The 7,500-nt window shown below is 55.1% G+C and overlaps 3 non-coding genes across 3 annotated transcripts in view; all 3 read right to left on the bottom strand.

Moving 5' to 3' along the window:
* LOC124585271 overlaps positions 1-1,429 on the bottom strand; it is a 4,222-nt gene extending 2,793 nt beyond the window's left edge. The window contains exon 1 of the ribosomal RNA XR_006974840.1: positions 1-1,429. This exon is cut by the window's left edge and continues 2,793 nt beyond it. This is a non-coding gene — a ribosomal RNA (large subunit ribosomal RNA).
* Positions 1,430-1,617: 188 nt separating this feature from the next.
* Positions 1,618-1,772, bottom strand: LOC124585260. Its single transcript, XR_006974830.1, has one exon. It is a non-coding gene; the product is annotated as a 5.8S ribosomal RNA (ribosomal RNA).
* Positions 1,773-2,123: 351 nt separating this feature from the next.
* Positions 2,124-4,033, bottom strand: LOC124585266. Its single transcript, XR_006974836.1, has one exon. It is a non-coding gene; the product is annotated as a small subunit ribosomal RNA (ribosomal RNA).
* Between the last annotated feature and the right edge of the window lie 3,467 nt (positions 4,034-7,500).

Genomic DNA, 7,500 nt, shown 5'->3' with positions numbered 1-7,500 from the left:
GCTCGCGGCTTCAGCATATCAAGCAAGCCGGAGATCTCACCCATTTAAAGTTTGAGAATAGGTTGAGGTCGTTTCGGCCCCAAGGCCTCTAATCATTCGCTTTACCGGATGAGACTCGTACGAGCACCAGCTATCCTGAGGGAAACTTCGGAGGGAACCAGCTACTAGATGGTTCGATTAGTCTTTCGCCCCTATACCCAGCTCCGACGATCGATTTGCACGTCAGAATCGCTACGGACCTCCATCAGGGTTTCCCCTGACTTCGTCCTGGCCAGGCATAGTTCACCATCTTTCGGGTCCCAACGTGTACGCTCTAGGTGCGCCTCACCTCGCAATGAGGACGAGACGCCCCGGGAGTGCGGAGGCCGCCGCCCCGTGAAGGGCGGGGAAGCCCCATCCTCCCTCGGCCCGCGCAAGGCGAGACCTTCACTTTCATTACGCCTTTAGGTTTCGTACAGCCCAATGACTCGCGCACATGTTAGACTCCTTGGTCCGTGTTTCAAGACGGGTCGTGAAATTGTCCAAAGCTGAAGCGCCGCTGACGGGAGCGATTATTCCGCCCGAGAGCATCCCGAGCCAACAGCGGCGCGGGTCCGGGGCCGGGCCAGGTAGGTCCGTCATCCGGGAAGAACCGCGCGCGCTTGCCGGGAGCCCGAGCGCCCAAAGGGGCGAATCGACTCCTCCAGATATACCGCCGGGCAGCCAGCCAGGACACCGGGGCTCTGCCCAACAGACGCGAACCGAGGCCCGCGGAAGGACAGGCTGCGCACCCGGGCCGTAGGCCGGCACCCAGCGGGTCGCGACGTCCTACTAGGGGAGAAGTGCGGCCCACCGCACACCGGAACGGCCCCACCCCGCGGCGAGTGGAAAGGCAACCGGACACGACCCCGCCGCGGATTGCTCCGCGCGGGCGGCCGGCCCCATCTGCCGAGGGCGGAGGCCTGTGGCCGGATGGGCGTGAATCTCACCCGTTCGACCTTTCGGACTTCTCACGTTTACCCCAGAACGGTTTCACGTACTTTTGAACTCTCTCTTCAAAGTTCTTTTCAACTTTCCCTCACGGTACTTGTTCGCTATCGGTCTCGTGGTCATATTTAGTCTCAGATGGAGTTTACCACCCACTTGGAGCTGCACTCTCAAGCAACCCGACTCGAAGGAGAGGTCCCGCCGACGCTCGCACCGGCCGCTACGGGCCTGGCACCCTCTACGGGCCGTGGCCTCATTCAAGTTGGACTTGGGCTCGGCGCGAGGCGTCGGGGTAGTGGACCCTCCCAAACACCACATGCCACGACAGGCGGCAGCCTGCGGGGTTCGGTGCTGGACTCTTCCCTGTTCGCTCGCCGCTACTGGGGGAATCCTTGTTAGTTTCTTTTCCTCCGCTTAGTAATATGCTTAAATTCAGCGGGTAGTCTCGCCTGCTCTGAGGTCGTTGTACGAGGTGTCGCACGCCACACCGCCAGCCGGCTGTGCACGCTACCGAGTAAGTACCGGTATGCGAACCGCCAGGCGACGGGCGCGCATCGCACGTTTCAGGAGGCGCGGCCGGCCCCACAGGCGGCCGCGACGCTCCCAGGTCTGCGAAGCGGGGCAAACGCCGCGCGCTTCAGTATACGTAGCCGACCCTCAGCCAGACGTGGCCCGGGAACGGAATCCATGGACCGCAATGTGCGTTCGAAACGTCGATGTTCATGTGTCCTGCAGTTCACATGTCGACGCGCAATTTGCTGCGTTCTTCATCGACCCACGAGCCGAGTGATCCACCGTCCTGGGTGATCTTTTCTTAGTTTCCACTGTCTCTTTCAAGACAGTTGCATAGGCGGGACGTAGGCGTGTGGCGGCCCCTGTTCAAGCGTTCTGTGTCCAACGGCCTCACGGCCGATGGGCGTCGTACGGCTCCACACCGGAGCGGACAGGCAGTCGGGCGAAAGTCATTCAAAACCGGCGCCAGGCGCCAGGTGCCGCAGGCCAGCCGCTCCAGCGCTTCAGCGCTCGTACCACACAACATTGGCGTTAGTTTTGAGAAGCACGCGTGGTTCCGCACGCGGCGCACGGCTACTGCGAGCCGTACAGGTAGCGTGTTGCGCGACACGACACGCACATCGAACGACATGCAGTCTAGTCGGTAATGATCCTTCCGCAGGTTCACCTACGGAAACCTTGTTACGACTTTTACTTCCTCTAAATGATCAAGTTTGGTCATCTTTCCGGTAGCATCGGCAACGACAGAGTCAATGCCGCGTACCAGTCCGAAGACCTCACTAAATCATTCAATCGGTAGTAGCGACGGGCGGTGTGTACAAAGGGCAGGGACGTAATCAACGCGAGCTTATGACTCGCGCTTACTGGGAATTCCTCGTTCATGGGGAACAATTGCAAGCCCCAATCCCTAGCACGAAGGAGGTTCAGCGGGTTACCCCGACCTTTCGGCCTAGGAAGACACGCTGATTCCTTCAGTGTAGCGCGCGTGCGGCCCAGAACATCTAAGGGCATCACAGACCTGTTATTGCTCAATCTCGTGCGGCTAGAAGCCGCCTGTCCCTCTAAGAAGAAAAGTAATCGCTGACAGCACGAAGGATGTCACGCGACTAGTTAGCAGGCTAGAGTCTCGTTCGTTATCGGAATTAACCAGACAAATCGCTCCACCAACTAAGAACGGCCATGCACCACCACCCACCGAATCAAGAAAGAGCTATCAATCTGTCAATCCTTCCGGTGTCCGGGCCTGGTGAGGTTTCCCGTGTTGAGTCAAATTAAGCCGCAGGCTCCACTCCTGGTGGTGCCCTTCCGTCAATTCCTTTAAGTTTCAGCTTTGCAACCATACTTCCCCCGGAACCCAAAAGCTTTGGTTTCCCGGAGGCTGCCCGCCGAGTCATCGGAGGAACTGCGGCGGATCGCTGGCTGGCATCGTTTATGGTTAGAACTAGGGCGGTATCTGATCGCCTTCGAACCTCTAACTTTCGTTCTTGATTAATGAAAACATACTTGGCAAATGCTTTCGATTCTGTTCGTCTTGCGACGATCCAAGAATTTCACCTCTAACGTCGCAATACGAATGCCCCCGCCTGTCCCTATTAATCATTACCTCGGGTTCCGAAAACCAACAAAATAGAACCGAGGTCCTATTCCATTATTCCATGCACACAGTATTCAGGCGGGCTTGCCTGCTTTAAGCACTCTAATTTGTTCAAAGTAAACGTGCCGGCCCACCGAGACACTCACTCAAGAGCACCCTGGTAGGATTGCAACGGGGTCCGCCTCGGGACGCACGAGCACGCACGAGGCGCGTCGCACGCCTTCGGCTCGCCCCACCGGCAGGACGTCCCACGATACATGCCAGTTAAACACCGACGGGCGGTGAACCAACAGCGTGGGACACAAATCCAACTACGAGCTTTTTAACCGCAACAACTTTAATATACGCTATTGGAGCTGGAATTACCGCGGCTGCTGGCACCAGACTTGCCCTCCAATAGATACTCGTTAAAGGATTTAAAGTGTACTCATTCCGATTACGGGGCCTCGGATGAGTCCCGTATCGTTATTTTTCGTCACTACCTCCCCGTGCCGGGAGTGGGTAATTTGCGCGCCTGCTGCCTTCCTTGGATGTGGTAGCCGTTTCTCAGGCTCCCTCTCCGGAATCGAACCCTGATTCCCCGTTACCCGTTACAACCATGGTAGGCGCAGAACCTACCATCGACAGTTGATAAGGCAGACATTTGAAAGATGCGTCGCCGGTACGAGGACCGTGCGATCAGCCCAAAGTTATTCAGAGTCACCAAGGCAAACGGACCGGACGAGCCGACCGATTGGTTTTGATCTAATAAAAGCGTCCCTTCCATCTCTGGTCGGGACTCTGTTTGCATGTATTAGCTCTAGAATTACCACAGTTATCCAAGTAACGTGGGTACGATCTAAGGAACCATAACTGATTTAATGAGCCATTCGCGGTTTCACCTTAATGCGGCTTGTACTGAGACATGCATGGCTTAATCTTTGAGACAAGCATATGACTACTGGCAGGATCAACCAGGGAGCTGCGTCAACTAGAGCTGAGCAGCCGGCCGCCCGGGAGTGTGTCCCGGGGGCCCGCGCGAACACGCAAGCGTCCGCTCAATTATTCTGCAAACAGGAGGAGGCTGAGCTCCCCTGCACAATACACCTCGAAACCCTCTCAGGTCCCGGCGGCGCGCAGCGCCGTCCTAAGTACTTGGTCGGGTTCGAGAGAGGCGCAATCGCCCGGAGTTTGGCGAGTAGACGCTTTAGGTGCGACCACCCGTGCTCCCAACTGAGCTTGCCGCTGCCGACAGAGGCCCGGGAGCGTGCTGTCGTGGCATTGCCGGCGGGAGACAACACGCGCCACCTACGGTGACCGGCAGCTCCAACGCCAGCGCCACAGAAGGACAAAAGCCCCACTTGGGTGCCGAAGCGAACTCTCCCAGCACAGCGCACGCGCCAACACGTCCGCACAGCTGCGATACAAACCACCTGCGAGAACCGCAGAGGCGACCGAGCAGCAGACGGCGTCGCGGCGCCGAGCGCCGGGCGGCGGCGCATCCTCAGCGCACACAGTCCTCAATCGGACCAGCACACTGCAGATGTCCACCGCGCTTCGCACCGGGCCCGCGAGGACCTACTTTGGCCGCACGGCGCCGCGTGCAGGGTGCGCCGGCGCGCAGCTGCGCCGCCTGCCGCCTCCGTCGGCCGGCGCGCCTGCCACTGGCCGCCCCCACCAGCCGGCTGTAGCGCGTGCGCCCACGCACCGCGCGGCCAGCACGCCGGGAGGCCCCCCCTCACCGGCCGGGGACGGTCCCACCCAGCCACCGCCGCGTATCGCTTCACACCCAGATGCCATTCACGTTCGTGGGCATGGTGGGTATCGCTGGAACAACCGGTTGGTAGCTCAACCGATCGTCGCCATCACTGATTCACCTCTAGCGAGAACAACCGCACCACAACGGTTTACCAGTTGTTCATTTGCATAACGTCACCAGCAAACGTAGGCGTCCATCGCCATTTGCAAATTCAACGATTGTTGCATGCCTGTGTCAGGTGTCACGACACACTATGTCTGCCCACATACACGCAACAACATGTGCACGCTTCGCGAACACGTGGAAGGTGGCCCCCGTACGTATGCGATGTCCATTGCGCGAACGACTGTCAACCGGCCTCTGTCGCATGTCGCAGATGTGGAACGCAGTGCACCATGCTATCACGGTGTGTGAGAAGAGACGACTACGTCTGACAACACGCGCCACTACATCAACAGACGGCTCATGCTGATCGCCATCCAGGGCATACCACACTGCAATCCAGCTCTTATAGGGAGACGACACGTAGCTGAGTGCACAACATTTGGACCGCATGGTTCGCCGTTGTTGGCGCAGTCGTTGTACGGTCACATGTACCACGATGTATCATTCAGTACATGAGGACCAATGTGCAGTACAGTGTGTGATTTGGACGTACAACATCAGCGGACAGTTGACACAGGCCGTACCACAGCGTAGGCTAAGTGCTTCGCACATGCGAATGCCAATGAACAACTGCAAATGCCAATGAACAACTGCAAAGGGCATTGAGCATGTACGTCCTGCTGCCATCCACATTACAGTGTATAGCTGCAAGGTGTTTAACATGAAGCGATACACTGGGGACCGGGCAGTGCGAGTAGCAAACTATATTGCGGGGGTTGCAGTTAGGCAACACTACACTAATTTAACGCGTCGTATGACAATTACAGAGCAGGTTAAGGCCCAACGTGTGTTGGGTTAAGGCCCAACGTGTGTTGGGTTAAGGCCCAACGTGTGTTGGGTTAAGGCCCAACGTGTGTTGGGTTAAGGCCCAACGTGTGTTGGGTTAAGGCCCAACGTGTGTTGGGTTAAGGCCCAACGTGTGTTGGGTTAAGGCCCAACGTGTGTTGGGTTAAGGCCCAACGTGTGTTGGGTTAAGGCCCAACGTGTGTTGGGTTAAGGCCCAACGTGTGTTGGGTTAAGGCCCAACGTGTGTTGGGTTAAGGCCCAACGTGTGTTGGGTTAAGGCCCAACGTGTGTTGGGTTAAGGCCCAACGTGTGTTGGGTTAAGGCCCAACGTGTGTTGGGTTAAGGCCCAACGTGTGTTGGGTTACGTTAAGGGGCAATGTGGGTTACGTTAAGGGGCAATGTGGGTTACGTTAAGGGGCAATGTGGGTTACGTTACGGCGCAATATAGGTTACGTTACGGCGCAATATAGGTTACGTTAAGGCGCAATATCGGTTACGTTAAGGCGCAATACAGGTTACGTTAAGGCGCAATACAGGTTACGTTAAGGCGCAATACAGGTTACGTTAAGGCGCAATACAGGTTACGTTAAGGCGCAATACAGGTTACGTTAAGGCGCAATACAGGTTACGTTAAGGCGCAATACAGGTTACGTTAAGGCGCAATGCAGGTTACGTTAAGGCGCAATGCAGGTTACGTTAAGGCGCAATACAGGTTACGTTAAGGCGCAATACAGGTTACGTTAAGGCGCAATACAGGTTACGTTAAGGCGCAATACAGGTTACGTTAAGGCGCAATACAGGTTACGTTAAGGCGCAATACAGGTTACGTTAAGGCGCAATACAGGTTACGTTAAGGCGCAATACAGGTTACGTTAAGGCGCAATACAGGTTACGTTAAGGCGCAATACAGGTTACGTTAAGGCGCAATACAGGTTACGTTAAGGCGCAATACAGGTTACGTTAAGGCGCAATACAGGTTACGTTAAGGCGCAATACAGGTTACGTTAAGGCGCAATACAGGTTACGTTAAGGCGCAATACAGGTTAGGTTAAGGTACGACATAGGTTAGGTTAAGGTACGACATAGGTTAGGTTAAGGTACGACATAGGTTAGGTTAAGGTACGACATAGGTTAGGTTAAGGTACGACATAGGTTAGGTTAAGGTACGACATAGGTTAGGTTAAGGTACGACATAGGTTAGGTTAAGGTACGACATAGGTTAGGTTAAGGTACGACATAGGTTAGGTTAAGGTACGACATAGGTTAGGTTAAGGTACGACATAGGTTAGGTTAAGGTACGACATAGGTTAGGTTAAGGTACGACATAGGTTAGGTTAAGGTACGACATAGGTTAGGTTAAGGTACGACATAGGTTAGGTTAAGGTACGACATAGGTTAGGTTAAGGTACGACATAGGTTAGGTTAAGGTACGACATAGGTTAGGTTAAGGTACGACATAGGTTAGGTTAAGGTACGACATAGGTTAGGTTAAGGTACGACATAGGTTAGGTTAAGGTACGACATAGGTTAGGTTAAGGTACGACATAGGTTAGGTTAAGGTACGACATAGGTTAGGTTAAGGTACGACATAGGTTAGGTTAAGGTACGACATAGGTTAGGTTAAGGTACGACATAGGTTAGGTTAAGGTACGACATAGGTTAGGTTAAGGTACGACATAGGTTAGGTTAAGGTACGACATAGGTTAGGTTAAGGTACGACATAGGTTAGGTTAAGGTA

The sequence above is a fragment of the Schistocerca americana genome, unplaced genomic scaffold, assembly GCF_021461395.2.
Source record: "Schistocerca americana isolate TAMUIC-IGC-003095 unplaced genomic scaffold, iqSchAmer2.1 HiC_scaffold_492, whole genome shotgun sequence".
Classification (NCBI taxonomy): Eukaryota; Metazoa; Arthropoda; class Insecta; order Orthoptera; family Acrididae; genus Schistocerca; species Schistocerca americana.
The sequence above is the reverse complement of the archived record's forward strand: the minus strand, read 5'-3'. Positions and strand labels throughout refer to the sequence as shown.